The 14,084-nt window shown below is 32.2% G+C and overlaps 1 protein-coding gene across 1 annotated transcript in view; it reads right to left on the minus strand.

Moving 5' to 3' along the window:
* LOC149423720 (uncharacterized) overlaps positions 1-14,084 on the minus strand; it is a 55,863-nt gene extending 41,779 nt beyond the window's left edge. Inside the window, exon 1 of the mRNA XM_089632088.1 lies at positions 13,813-14,084. The gene's annotated coding sequence lies outside the window, so the exon portion shown is untranslated. The remainder of the gene's footprint in view (positions 1-13,812) is intronic.

The raw sequence follows: 14,084 nt of genomic DNA on the forward strand, positions 1-14,084 counted from the left end.
ATGCGAGTGACGCCGGGCACACTTGTATATACCTACGGTTTGATGCGAGAACGAGTTGCGGTTTGAGCCCACCACTCGCATCTACCCAAGTATGGTGACCCCGACGTGATCAGTATCCCGACTTGATCAGCACCCCGACGTGATGAGTTACTCTGACACACCGGTAACCCCGTCTTAAAAGTGGGTGATTGGTAGAAACACAACGGATCCACGCCCGCGTGGAGAGAGGTGCCCACCATGGTTACCATGACTTACTGAATGCTAAAGACTGACCTCTTAGGACTGACTTGGTACCGCGATGCGGGCTCGCTTATAGACGGTCCCCGTTAACTACAGCCAGGAATATTCTGGCTGCCTGCGTAGTACGTTCTAGTACATTCTAGTACGAGAATGTACTAGAACGTACAAGATGTGATGCGCGTTACACATATTGATGTTCTATAACTTACTAGTAGCTTACCGCTATAGCACTATAGACTTTAGATTTTTACAATGTACGAGAAGTTTCTTCGATACCGAATTGGGCGAAAAAGAGGTCCTCTCATCGTAAAGGATTATGATGTTTATTCGATACCCGCGGAAAGAGAAGAAAATTAAGGGATGTTGTTAAGAGCCCAGCATTTAGGATATAGTATTCAAACGCAATGGTGCAATTACACGACTTCTTTCGATTCTAATCATTGATCACTTCCCAAAGCAATACTTGAAGAATCGTTTTCCCTGAAGCAAATATTTGTGTTTTTTTACTGGAAACAGAAACAACAAACTAATTGCGAAATTTCCATCGTGTTATATCACAATTTATGTTAGTATATTTAATAATTATATTATTATTTTTAAAAAAGGTTTATTCATAAATACCTTCACTTCGTTTGATAATGTCTTTGGAAGGTGAAAAAATAATTACACACACAGAAAAACTTGTTTATAAAAATACGTTATATTGAAACCAGGTGAAGTCCCGGGTGAATAATAAAAAAATAAAAGCTTTTAATTAATTATATGAAAATTGAATACTTTGTATACACCACTTTCAATCCATAATAATCTAAATGTTTGAAATGGCTAATTAAGGCCAATGGCTTCTTAACGCCTTTAAAAATAGACAAACGTAGACAAATAATTACGTATAGAAAAAAATATAATGAGCGGTGATTAATTGTTTAATATTATTTTTTAAATAAATTTATCCAAAAAAAATTGACATAAAATTATTTTTTAATTAAAATGATGTTCTACAAGTTGAACTTGATAACAATAAAAAAATATATTCTTCATAATAAAAGTAATGGTTTGGGTCACGATTTATCACTAGAAGCATGTAAAGTGGATCCTAGATCTCCGTATATGTTAATGCTTTGGAAAGATGAAATGAAAAATAGAAGCGCAGAGAATTGCATAAAAAACTAGGAATGAAAAAACGATACTGAGAAGCCAGCGCTTGGTAAATCATACATCATTATCTCGCTTTCAAATGTTATTTAAATCCGTAAACGTCAGCTCCGGTTGCATTCCGATAAAAGCCTTAGCTATTCTAGGTAGATCATTAACCGCCACCGCCTCCATTGTGTCAGAAACATACACGGCTCTCCTCTTTATTGAAACTATTCATGACGCATTTCATAAATAATCCGCCAAACCCGATACCCGAGACAGGATATAAATAAGGAGCAATTCCTTCATAGATTCACGGCTCGCTGGTTTGACGTGTGGAACCGGAAATGGGCGTCACTATAGTCGGCTTGGTGGCATTAGTTGGTGGCGAGGTCGCTAGGCGTCTGCTAGGCGCTAGGCGCTAGGCGCTAGGTGCCGCGGCGGCAAGTTTAGCTACATCTACATACTTCTGGTGTAGGTAAGGTTCTACGTGTGCCGCCTACGACATGTTTATTTAATTCCTGTGTTCATTCTGACGTTCCGATTTGTCAGGCTCACGATCCACAATGGCGTGTGTTTGCCTTTCTTGATTTATAATTTTACATGGAAATATTCCGTAGCAGAGGAATATATAACGCTATGTTTCAAATTGTAAAAAGAAAACCCGTAGACCTGTAAATATCGCGGAACGCACGGAAAATGACATGTCTTCGCCTTTTGCCGCTTTCTGGTGACAATTTATTTCGTGAAATAAAATTAAAGTTCCTCGCTTAAACCATTCTTCACGTGGAGCTCTTTGATAACGGTACTGTTTAACTTTGACGCAACGGTGAAACAAAGTCGTGATTGTAGATATGTTAAGGCCGGAAAGGTTTTTGATTATTGAAGGAGATAACTGAATTTTCAATTTTCTACATGTACGGTAACAATAACGGTACAATATTATCCATTCACATTAATTCAAGTAGGTATTCGTATTTGCAAGCCAGTTGATCTGGATCAATGCTGACGAAAGTTCCACTTACTACTGACAGCGTTCAATTACTTCTTTCACCATTATCATATTAGCATTGCCTTCTATTTTTTAAATGACATATATCCACAACATGAAATTAATCAAATTCATCAGTCAAAAATATTTGTTCTTGGTATCGTCGTAACAATTTAATGTTGCAGCATTATCCTTACGAACTCAAATTCGATTTCATATCAAAAATAAAAATGAAAATAAATGACACCTTTATAATATTTTAACTTCGGTATGAAAAAAAATGATGTTATGAATTTAAACAATTCTAATAAACAATAGTTCAAAAAGCCATGTATTTTTCATGTTCGTACGTAATATTTTTTTGGATTTTGTTTAAGGTTTCCCGGGAACATGTTCATAAAACCCACTTTCATCCGCGTAAGACCGACCCGAAGGCAATTTCACTATGAAAGTAATGGATTAGAAAATATATTTTTTCGATATAAATATACCCAGTTGTACCATAAATAAAATAAATACTTGTAGTAGAAAACATAACGTTTATACGACACCGAGTTAGTACTTCAACACGCCTGCGTATTCTTTAACTACCTTTAACCAAAACGCGTTCGCAAAACGGATAAATCATCTGAAACTTGAGAAGTTTTTCGGTAAAAAGCTAGTACGGAATATTATAGACTCTTCACGAAGAAGAAATAAGAAAAAAATCCATTAAAATATCAATTTTTTTCAATAGCAACGGGAGAGCATAAAATATAAAGTTCTTTTTTAGTAAGCAACATTTATTTTAAAGACCTGCTTCACCTAGCACCTTAAAAACTAGCTTGCGACTTTTATTCCCGTATTAAAATTTATTGGGTGATCATTGTGTGGATTGTATCATTACCAGGAACAATATTACAAAATTTATGTGCTAAAGTTATGGCGATTTTCTCACATTAAGTATAGAGACTTACATTTCATTTTTTAAAGGGCTCACAAAATATGTGAATGTTTGAGAAAACATAAATTTGTAATTGCTACATAACTATTTGACTTGATCTCCAAGAGTCTTTTCAAAACAAAAATGTCTGATTTGAGAAAGTCTCTGAAACATTTTACATAAATACTGGGAGGGGTTCACCTCGTCCTATTAAATTTCATCTTGATCAAACAAAGTTAACCTGACCTGACCTGAAGTATCTAGAAATCGACCCAATCGAAAATTAATAAAAAAACATTTTAGAATGAATGGTGGCCCAAATAATAAAAAGCCCAATTAGAAATGTACGGCGTTTACCTTTTTTCCTTTGCATATTTTATCATCTTAATTAGTCCTCGAAAACTGTTTTTGCTGAATTTGATATTTTATCTAGGATTTATTTGACATTGTTGATTAGGAAGGATTGACTGGGTCCATAATATAAAATGGGTTTGTGATAAAATTTACGGTTTGGGAAGTTATGAGCCAATCCGCCAGGTCAATGTATTTAAGAACAATTAATAAAACAACTATTGATAGATTAAGATTTGATGCCTTTGAAATGTGAACCAAGGGATGTGTTATTGATGTATTGCCGTATCTTAATAAAAAGAAAAAATAAACAAGTAAAAAACTAAGTTTTTTCACCATAAATTATACATTTATGTTAAAGTGCCTTTTTAAACTTTGTTAATATACGAAATAAATCTGGGTAGGACCGAAATTTATTTCGTATATTAACTGCTGAAATATAATCCGATTTCAGAGAAATGCGTATATGTCGGCTTTTGTGTACGTAACTGCCACCAAAAGTTGATAGAATTCATTGACATTGACAACGAGTTTGTTTGCTGAGCTTCAGCTCGATCGGATGTCGGAAAGTGAGTCAATATCCGCATCTAAGATTTGAATTCATTCATTACCGAAAACAAAAGTGAAATTCAAATAGATGTATTTCAAAAATAGCGTTTCCCTCACAACATAATGAAATGATAACTTATCGTTGGACCAGAATCTTCTGAGAGGAGGCCCAATAGGAAGAAAAGAAAGCATGTTGTACACATGTAATAATAATACAGCAACCATACGTTGCTAACGGTGTATTAGATGGAAAGCTTATTGTTGGACCAGATTCATCTTGAAGGTGGCACCACGGGAAGAAAAGAAAGCATGTTGTACACATGTAATAATAATACAGCAACCATACGTTGCTAACGGTGTATTAGATGGAAAGCTTATTGTTGGACCAGATTCATCTTGAAGGTGGCACCACGGGAAGAAAAGAAAGCATGTTGTACACATACAATAATAATACAGCAACCATACGTTGCTAACGGTGTATTAGATGGAAAACTTATTGTTGGACCAGATTCATCTTGAAGGTGGCACCACGGGAAGAAAAGAAAGCATGTTGTACACATATAATAATAATACAGCAACCATACGTTGCTAACGGTGTATTAGATGGAAAACTTATTGTTGGTCTAGAATCGTCTGGGAGGTGGCACCACGGGATGAAAAGAAAACCTGTTGTATACATACAATAATAATACATCAACCACACATTTCTAACGCTGTATTAGATAAATTAATCGAAAGATTTTTTTCATCAATGTTTTGTCAGATATACCTACAGTAATTTCAGGTTAACAAATCTTCAAAATCAATATCAAGCAAATTGTCACTGTGGCGGTAGATATTGCCGTACCATTACTTCAGTATAAGTATTATGCTAGGATGAGTTAATTTCAAAAGAAAGTAGCTAAACGAAAATGACTAAGATAATATTAATGCTAGTTATAAAAAACCTTATTTTCCCTGACACGGCAAATTTACAAAGTGTTAATGTACCTCTATTCTCCTTACTCGTTTAGGTTCACGCATTTTTGTTAATAATCCGGAATAATAATTTTTTAAATCCTTTATTCACATTGAAGGCGTTTAATCTTCATTTACCGCGTGGAAAAGTTTGCCCCCACGTCACACAAAGCTAAGCCATTTAATAGAGTTAAATCTCTTTTCCCTTTCCAAAAACTTTTATAAATGTGTCTAGAATTCAATTTGATTCTTAATGCTGCTACACTTTCAGACCGCTTTTGGTAAAATCAATTCAAAAATAAGAAACTTTTTTATAATTATTTTTAGGAAATCTCAAGCCTGCGATCACCTTATCTTAAGCATAATCAGCTTTGACTGTTTCTATACTAGGGTTCGAGTACCAAAGACAAAAAAATACTATTTCTTTTTAAGAATATATAAATTCTTTAAGCGGTCTATATTTTTTCTAAAGTATGTACATATGTTAGGATTTTAGTCTGGAGTTAGATACTGTCGCACATCCACGAAGAATGGAGGCGAGTTTTAGTTAAATAAAATCGTCCAAAAATTTACTCTCTCTTTTGTAAAAAAATATATGAATAACATCAGTGGATATCGGCATGCAACGCAGTTTTTCCAAGTAAATTTTATAAATGAGTAATAATTACTTTTAAATGTTCTCCCTTCATAGTTGAATTGCGAGATGTCCCCTGCAGTGAAAACAATGGAATGTACCACCTTTGAAATGATGTAATTAATTTTGCTAATGATCTAATCTTTTTGAAACGGCAATCAGTTGACAGTTTACATAATGCCCACTAAATAATTTTATGAAACTTAACTTTTCTGAACTAAAAAAATTAAAATTATGTTTGCATATTGGGTCAACGAACTAAAACATAATTTTTTTTATATGAATGCCAAGTTCAGGCTGTTCCGCTTCAACAATTGTGAGATCTGTGAGCAATGCCCTTTTGGAAGTCACTTGAAATATTTCAAAGTAATTTCGAAGGGTCAAGTGAGTTGGAGATCTACCCGAAATGGACTAATTAATCATTATTATTTCTCTGTGATAGGTTATATAGGTAGCATTAACTACCCTTCCCGGATCATTGAGGGTTGTGGGATATTGGTAAATTATACAGGGTGGGACAAGGGACGCAAGTTATATCCAACTTTAATATACCTACTATTATTGTATCTTTATTACTGTGCCATTATAGACATGTTCCATTAATGTTCTTATATATCTAATGTTAACTAGAATAGTAGGTTTATTTATAATACTCAAGTATTAAATAATAAATAAATAAAATAAAAAATTGTGATTACATCATTTTTTTAAAATTAATATGAAATTTTATTCTAATTTGTATTTTTATTTTAGATGTTTCTCGTCCCTCATAAATGCATTATTAATCAGAGGATCTAACGCATACAGTCGAATTACTTGCGTAGCAAATATGCTTTAAAAAAAAAACACACTTTTATTTCATATGAAAAAACTTTTTTCAATAAAACCATTATCATAAAACATTGTTACACCAAAGAAAGTTTATTACGAAACAAACACAATAAAATCGTTTAAAACTAAATGATGATTATTTTTAATTAGAAGAAAGTTCATTGAGTTGATCTTTGAACTATTGGAAAAAAATAATTAAAAAACGTCCGTGAAGTAAAATTTTATCAATAAAATCGACAGATTTTCTATTACCTGTGAAGGCGGGAAATTGCATCAATTCTATTAACCTCTCAGGCTTCTGGCACATTGACCATTATATTTCTTAAAGACGGTGTCAGAACGTCAGAGAATTTTGTGTGTATTACCACTTTGCAATAAAATCTAAATAAATAGAATAATTCTGAACATATACGAATTCCAAAACTGTATTTGAAAGATGATAAAGTACATTTTCTAAGTTAATTATTACAATTATTATATTTAAATTTTAAAACATTATATTGTGAAAACAGCCGTAAAATGTTTTCAAAATGGCTCACTTTACGTTTTTTCGTTTAAACACTGAATTAAAATACTGGTGACAAAAGCTACACGTTTTATTATACATATGTATTAATAAATTAATGAATTAATAATTTTAACGTCACCTTTTTTGTTTCTTTAAAAAAAAAAAAAAATTTCATAATTTTTCTCAAATTGCGGTCGGAACATTTGGTTTCATTGATGTGAACATTTTTAATTATTTCGTGGGTTACTTCTATATTTGAATATAAAGCGTGGTTTTTTCTCTTTCTAACAACGTTTAGATCATATTTCTATCCATTAAGAGAGTCACAGCGATTTCTATGAGACCGTGTAATTTCTTCCCACAAATTGACTCTACGGGTAATTACTGTTTGGTCCCAAAACCGAACAAATTAGCCTCCGTTGTCGAGGGATAAGGCTCTCGACTAGCAATCCGGGGTCGTGGGTTGAAATCCCGGCGTGCGCAAATATTTTTTGATTCGTTTGTATTATTTCACATTTTAATCATTTAAAATTATGTAAGTTATTTCAAATTTTTGCGGAATGTTTCAGTATCGCCCTGCTTTAAGACCGCCATTCAGAATTGCTTTAGTAATAATTTTAGTCGTGTTTGGTGACCAGATCTGAAAAACCAGGTACTTCCCACCTTTCTCTTCCCCATCTCATTTCTACCTTCTCTTCACTCTTCATCTACCTTCAGCCTCTCAACATGCCCCAACTATTGGGAATGCAATAGTTCATTGGCACGAGACGGGTGGGAGTAGTTGGCTAGTTTTAGCTAACTGTTTTGTTGTATGTAGTCAAATAAAATTAATGAAATTTAATTTCAAAACAGAAAATTATGTTTCTAGTATATGTAATAATATCGTGTGTAATATGAAATAAATACCAATTAACTAAATATCGATTGTATTTATATTAATATTTATTTACATGTGCCTTTATTAGGGATTATTTCAATTTGGCAGGCGGGGATGGGTACCGCCACCCTCGGAACCATTTATTGGATAACCAAAACCCATGACATAGGTCACCCCAAGTAGTTTGCTACGTTTAGTGACTTAGCAGGGGTTCGTGGGGTGAGGTTTGTTTAGATCTTGGCGACAGATGCATTTACCCACCCACTATGTGGCGGGACGGATCGGGAGTGACTGGTTGAAGGAGACCTTTTGACTTCTCCAGCCGGACTTTCTTGAGGTATAGATTCATACGTCCTTCATTCCTGGACACATTGACACCAGATTCCTACCGACCCTTCATACATTTTTTTCTTATCAGAACTTCCTCTTCTTCTTTCCCTTCATACAGCATCTCCAAGATGATATTTTTTGAGGAAATTTTTATCCTCACGTGAAGCTTGTGTAGTAAAAATTAGGAGAAAATAAAAATATCCGATTTGGTATTAACTTCTTAGTAGTTTTTCTAGTTAAAAACAAGCAATTAAGGTTAATCTCTAAACAAACAGTTTTTTGCCTATGGTATATAATTATAATATTTTGTTTACCAATACAATAACAGGTCAAAATTATGTTTGTTTGCTTCCTTCTTGCTTTTCAATACAAACTTTTCAATAAATCAGTCGCCGAGCGGCTTATAGAACTCGTCCATAAACTTCATGATTAAGTGCTTGGAAAAATAAATCATTTTTGTTTGTCACTCTTTGTGTTCAAATAAATTTCGTGAATTCATGAAGATTGTTACAGAAGTTAGGCGAGTTTGCTCTAGCGTTATGATAAAGTTATGTATTTATTGAACAATTTATTTTATTATTCTTTCTCAAACATGTTTTTCACGATAAATTAAGGCAGTGTTTTACGTTATTAAGGTAATGTTGTTTATTTGTGATTATTTTATTTGTTTGAATTATGAACAGTATGGACACAGTTGTACTAAAGTACATCACACTTCATTGGTAATACAAATATGACATATTAATCAGATAGCTTTATTAACCAAGGCCCAATAGTTTCCTGGAAATTTACGTGTGACGAAATCATTAATTGGCCACGCAGCCATTTTGTTTTTTTTGATATTTGAAAGGTCCCCGTTAAACGCCGACTCTAGATGCGTTTCAGCTTTCTATCAAATTGTTATAAGCTTAGAAGCTTAACAACATGAAATCCTGATCACAATTCCTTCAAAAGCTTAAGCGGACTTAGGACAGGTTGTTTCGGAGAATTTGAACAATTCATCAAATTTCAACGTTCCTTTTCAAGTTCTGTAAAAGATGTTCTCAAGTTCTGTTTTTATTTCAGTTCTGTCGAGCAACTAGCCTATAATGATATAATAACAGAACTTGAATAGGACTTTCACAGAACCCGAAAATGAACTTTAAAATTTGATGAATTGTTCAAATTCTCCGAAACAACCTGTCCTTAGAATAGGCATTTGAATAGCCACTTGGTGAAAAATTTTCATTTTAATTTTTGTAGTTCAAGATTGATTTCCATAATCTAGGACAGTATGATACAATTAAATAGGACCGAATGGAATATGGTTGGATTAGCTCAGTGGTGAAGCAAAGTGGTCCCGGGTTCATTTTGTAGATGCGATCGTATCTTTTTCTGATTTTTCTGTTTCACATTTTTTCGTTAAATGTTATCTTCAATGGTTAAATATTACAATTTAAGGTTGTACATAATAAGTTATTCCACTATAAAAATATTGAATAATTTTCCTAGACTTGTGGAAAAGTCAATAGATGTCGCACATTAAAAAAAAAAAAATATATATATATATATTTATCCAAGACACTACCTAGACTGCAATTAAGTTCTGTTAGAATCTTGCAATCACGTGTAACGTATCACGAACGGTAAACGAAATTAATTAGAGGTACTACTACCTACTACCTATCCCATGTCCTGCAGTTTGAATTAGAATAATTCTATTTATCCTTAAGCAGCGCACCGAATTTATTCACCGCCCAATGTTAAGCTTCACTTAATTAGCGCTCTTTGTATGCGGCCTGCACCATTCCTCCCTGAGGAGACTTAAGCTAGTATTTATTGTAATTATTTTATATAAAGAGCGTCCAGTCGCTAAACAATTAAGCAATAAACTTTACCCCAAATTAAAGAACTAAATATTAAGTCTTTAAATATTAAGTCGTAATTTTAATCCATTATTAATTGACGATTTTAGGTTACAAAGATTTTTCTTTTACGAAATTATAGTAAATCCTACTCTGAAACGTACAAATTTACGAGTTTCAATCTATTTTTGCGCACCGATAGTATCGAAAGTTTCAAAAACGTTTTTTGAACTAGTTTGCTGGCAGTCCCTTCTTACTCTGCAAATGCCCGAAGATAGTGGGGGTGCGTAGAGAATTTTGTAAATTCTGTTTAAATTTCAACTCGCGGTTTTATCCATCCAATAATTACTCCACTACAAAAGTAAGCGGCTTTTTATAATGATTTGCCTGTATGTTTGTAGACATTGTAACGTAATACAAAGATTTAGAAAAGTTCATTTTTATTCATGGGCATTTACACACATTTTTATGTGAATAACGCTCAAGAGTCCCAACTGCCCGAAGTGATACTATGGCATCCCCACTGAACAGATAAAAATCATTTCTTTTTTCTTCTATAGACAACAACAAGAGAAAAATAGCCTAGAATCTAGATAAAAGAAAGATTGAGTAATTCCTGATAATTCAGATCTAGTCAGTTAACACGACTAAGCAACTATTTAAAACAACGTTTCAATTCTGAATAGTGATGTTTCTCCAGGTTAATACTGAGAGGTATGTGTATTATTCCTGATGTTCCCATAAACCATTAAATTTAAAAATAACATTTTTTAATTGTTTACAATTATAATAGTTCGTGCCCGTTTTTTAGTTTTTAATCAACAATAGATATTGTTTAGTTAAGTATCGGTTGACCCTCAATAATAATAATGATTTAAGTATCGGTTGACCCCAAAAATAATAATAATAATTTTGTGTGTGTGTGTGTGTGTGTATTTGTAAATTTAAAAAAAATGGAAACTTCTGTAAAAAAAACCAATCACATTGATGTCTATAGATACTTTTTACAAGTTTAAAAAAATATATTTTAAACACCACTGTTTTATCCTTACACTATAATACCCACGCTCAGGCTTCGCCTTTGTGGAATTTTTTTTGTTACTCTTTCATTCTATATTACTATGTATGTACCTGAATTGTATATGCATAAAAAAATTATGTTAATAAAAAAAAAAAATAAGTATCGGTTGACCCTCAATAATAATTATTAGTTATTATGCAGGTATCGACGTATCGGTTGACCCCAATAATTATAATAATTAGTTAAGTATCGGTTGACCCTCAATAATGATAATTAATTATGTATCTGTTGACCCCAATAATAATAATTAGTTAAGTACCGGTTACCCCTCAATAATAATAATTAGTTAAGTATCAGTTGACCCTCAATAATAATAATAATTAGTTGAGTATCGTTTGACCCTCAATAATAATAATTAGTTATGTATCGGTCGACCCTCAAAAATAGTTAATATGCTTTTCTGTAATATTATATTAAAGTGGATCCATAACTTTAGTTATCAGGTTTTCAAATAAGATCAAAATGGCGATACTAAGTAATAATATTAGCAGTTACGAAGCGTAACGAAAAAAATCCAGATTAGAGTGAATAATATTCCGATTTACTCATATAAATGTGAAAAAATACCTTTCGACACCTCTGTTACCTTTGGGACGATAACACAATAATAATAGGTCAGAAAGGAAATTATATTACGTGGAGGTATATTGTTCGTAGCAGGTCTGGTGTCCGTCTTGTTTTTTATTTATTTATTTTATTTCCGTGTCATATGAAGGACCACCAAAACTTGTTTAAAGGTTTTTGGTTTTAATTTAAGGATTGGTTCTTAAATAAGCCAACAAAATATTTCGGTCTCAACTACAAATATTATATTAAGTTATTCCTATTTTGATGGCCGGTGTTAATTTGGGTTCTAATATACATAACTTTATGGAAATTGTCTAACCTAACTTGGTAAATTAGTAGAAACTAGAAACTATTCAATATGCCGCTTTATCTTAACAAATATAAACATTTTTGGGACCATGGAAGTTTATCTAAAATATATTGACTTTATTAAGACAAGTTACGCGATATATTATTACCTAATCATGGTTTTTGTATGGTATTTAACCATACAAACCTTCATAGAAGTGACCTTATAATATCTTGGCATTTAAGTACCTTTGGCGTGGAACCACGAACAACTAGAAAAGCAAGTCAGGAACGTCATTAATTATTTAAAGATAAGACTAGAGAGAGTTTATTCGTGGAGCAAGTTTTTGTAGAAATGTCTCTTTGTATTACAGTTTGTGTTTTGAAATGTGTGTTTTCAAGTTTCTATTTAAACATTCAAGTAGAACAAACGAAATTGAATAAAAAACTACAAAGGAATTTGTTGATATTTGTTTTACTCTCTACAATATTAGGTAAATTTAAATGGCAAATAACGTTAAACGAACATAAGAAAAAAAATTATTTAAAATATCATACAGTACTCTAGTGGAAATGCATTGGCGTGTAATCAGTAGGTTGATGTTTTCGTCCCTTGTATGTGAGCTCAAATAAATTGGGAATCAAAAAACATTCTTGGCATCAAAAAATATACTTCCATTTAAGGAAAAAATTGTATTTAATTAACCAAAGTAACTCCTTTAAGGAGCGGCCGCCAAACAATTGTATTCAATTCTGTAAATTGAGTTTATCGTTGTGGGAAATTGACTTGTTCGCAATCCAAAGATAAGGAATTATTATTAAAATTAAATTACTTTTTATTGAATTTTTTAAAATTGGAGCCTCCGCACGGGAAAAGTATCCAGCGAGGCCAATATCATTGTTTGTAAAATGAGAGCCTCAGTACGGGCAAAGTACCCAAAGAGGCCCACACCATTGTTTGAAATATTATTGTATCAAATAAACAAATAATAATTTCAAAAAAAGAATCAGCTTGAAAGAACATTGTAATTTTCATATCAGTATTGTTGAACAAGGATGGATTGTAATACTAAATTATTGTATACTTGTACACATAAGGAAATTGTGCCTTTCTGTGATAATATATCTGTTATTTAGTACTTATTATTAAGTGCATCATTGCCGAGCAATTGTAAAATTGGTTGCGAATTCCCTGCACGTGTCCTAAGTCATTTTTAATTACTGTAAATACTTTTAATATAATTGATGTCAAATTAAAACTAAAATCGCTCGGACTTTTAAATATACATAGACTTTTCACAATTAAAACATTCTTGAGTTATATACATATTTATGATATTATTTGTTCCTCCTATATATATTATTCTTATTTTCAAATAACTTTATTGAATATTTATTTTATTTTAAATACAGAAAACGTTGGTCATAAGTATTTACCGAAGAATAATAAAGTTACATGTATAAGTACATACTTCACAAATATGTGTGGGTTATTTTCGTTTCGTCAGACAAGAATAATTCACAAATGTAATTGTATTCAAGCTCTTAATCAATTGTACATATTAAAAACTTAATCAATTGTGCTTATTTAGTTCATTTTCTGATCAGAGAGGATTGTTTTAATGAAACATTGTATATATTTAATTAGAATATTTTTATAAAAATAATATTATTAATTGATTTGCAATTATGTTTTTATAGTACTCACCACAAATTCGTAGTCGTCTATGTGTAATTTCCAATTGCTAACTATATTTTCCTTTCCAAACATTACTCTCACATCTCATTATAAGTTTCAAAACACTTGCATTTAATACCATCCTAGCTACGATCCATGTTTACTCCAATCTCTAAAACATCACAGAGAATAATTGTTCAGTTGATTATTTAAAACACAAGTTTCACGCTGTTTTTGAGACACCAGTAACTTAGTACTGGGACTTTTCGTAGTTCGCGTTTCGTAGCGGATGATCTCCGTAG

Source organism: Hesperophylax consimilis, chromosome 5 (genome assembly GCF_061612785.1).
Source record: "Hesperophylax consimilis isolate HC1 chromosome 5, BYU_Hcon_1.0, whole genome shotgun sequence".
NCBI classification, from domain to species: Eukaryota; Metazoa; Arthropoda; class Insecta; order Trichoptera; family Limnephilidae; genus Hesperophylax; species Hesperophylax consimilis.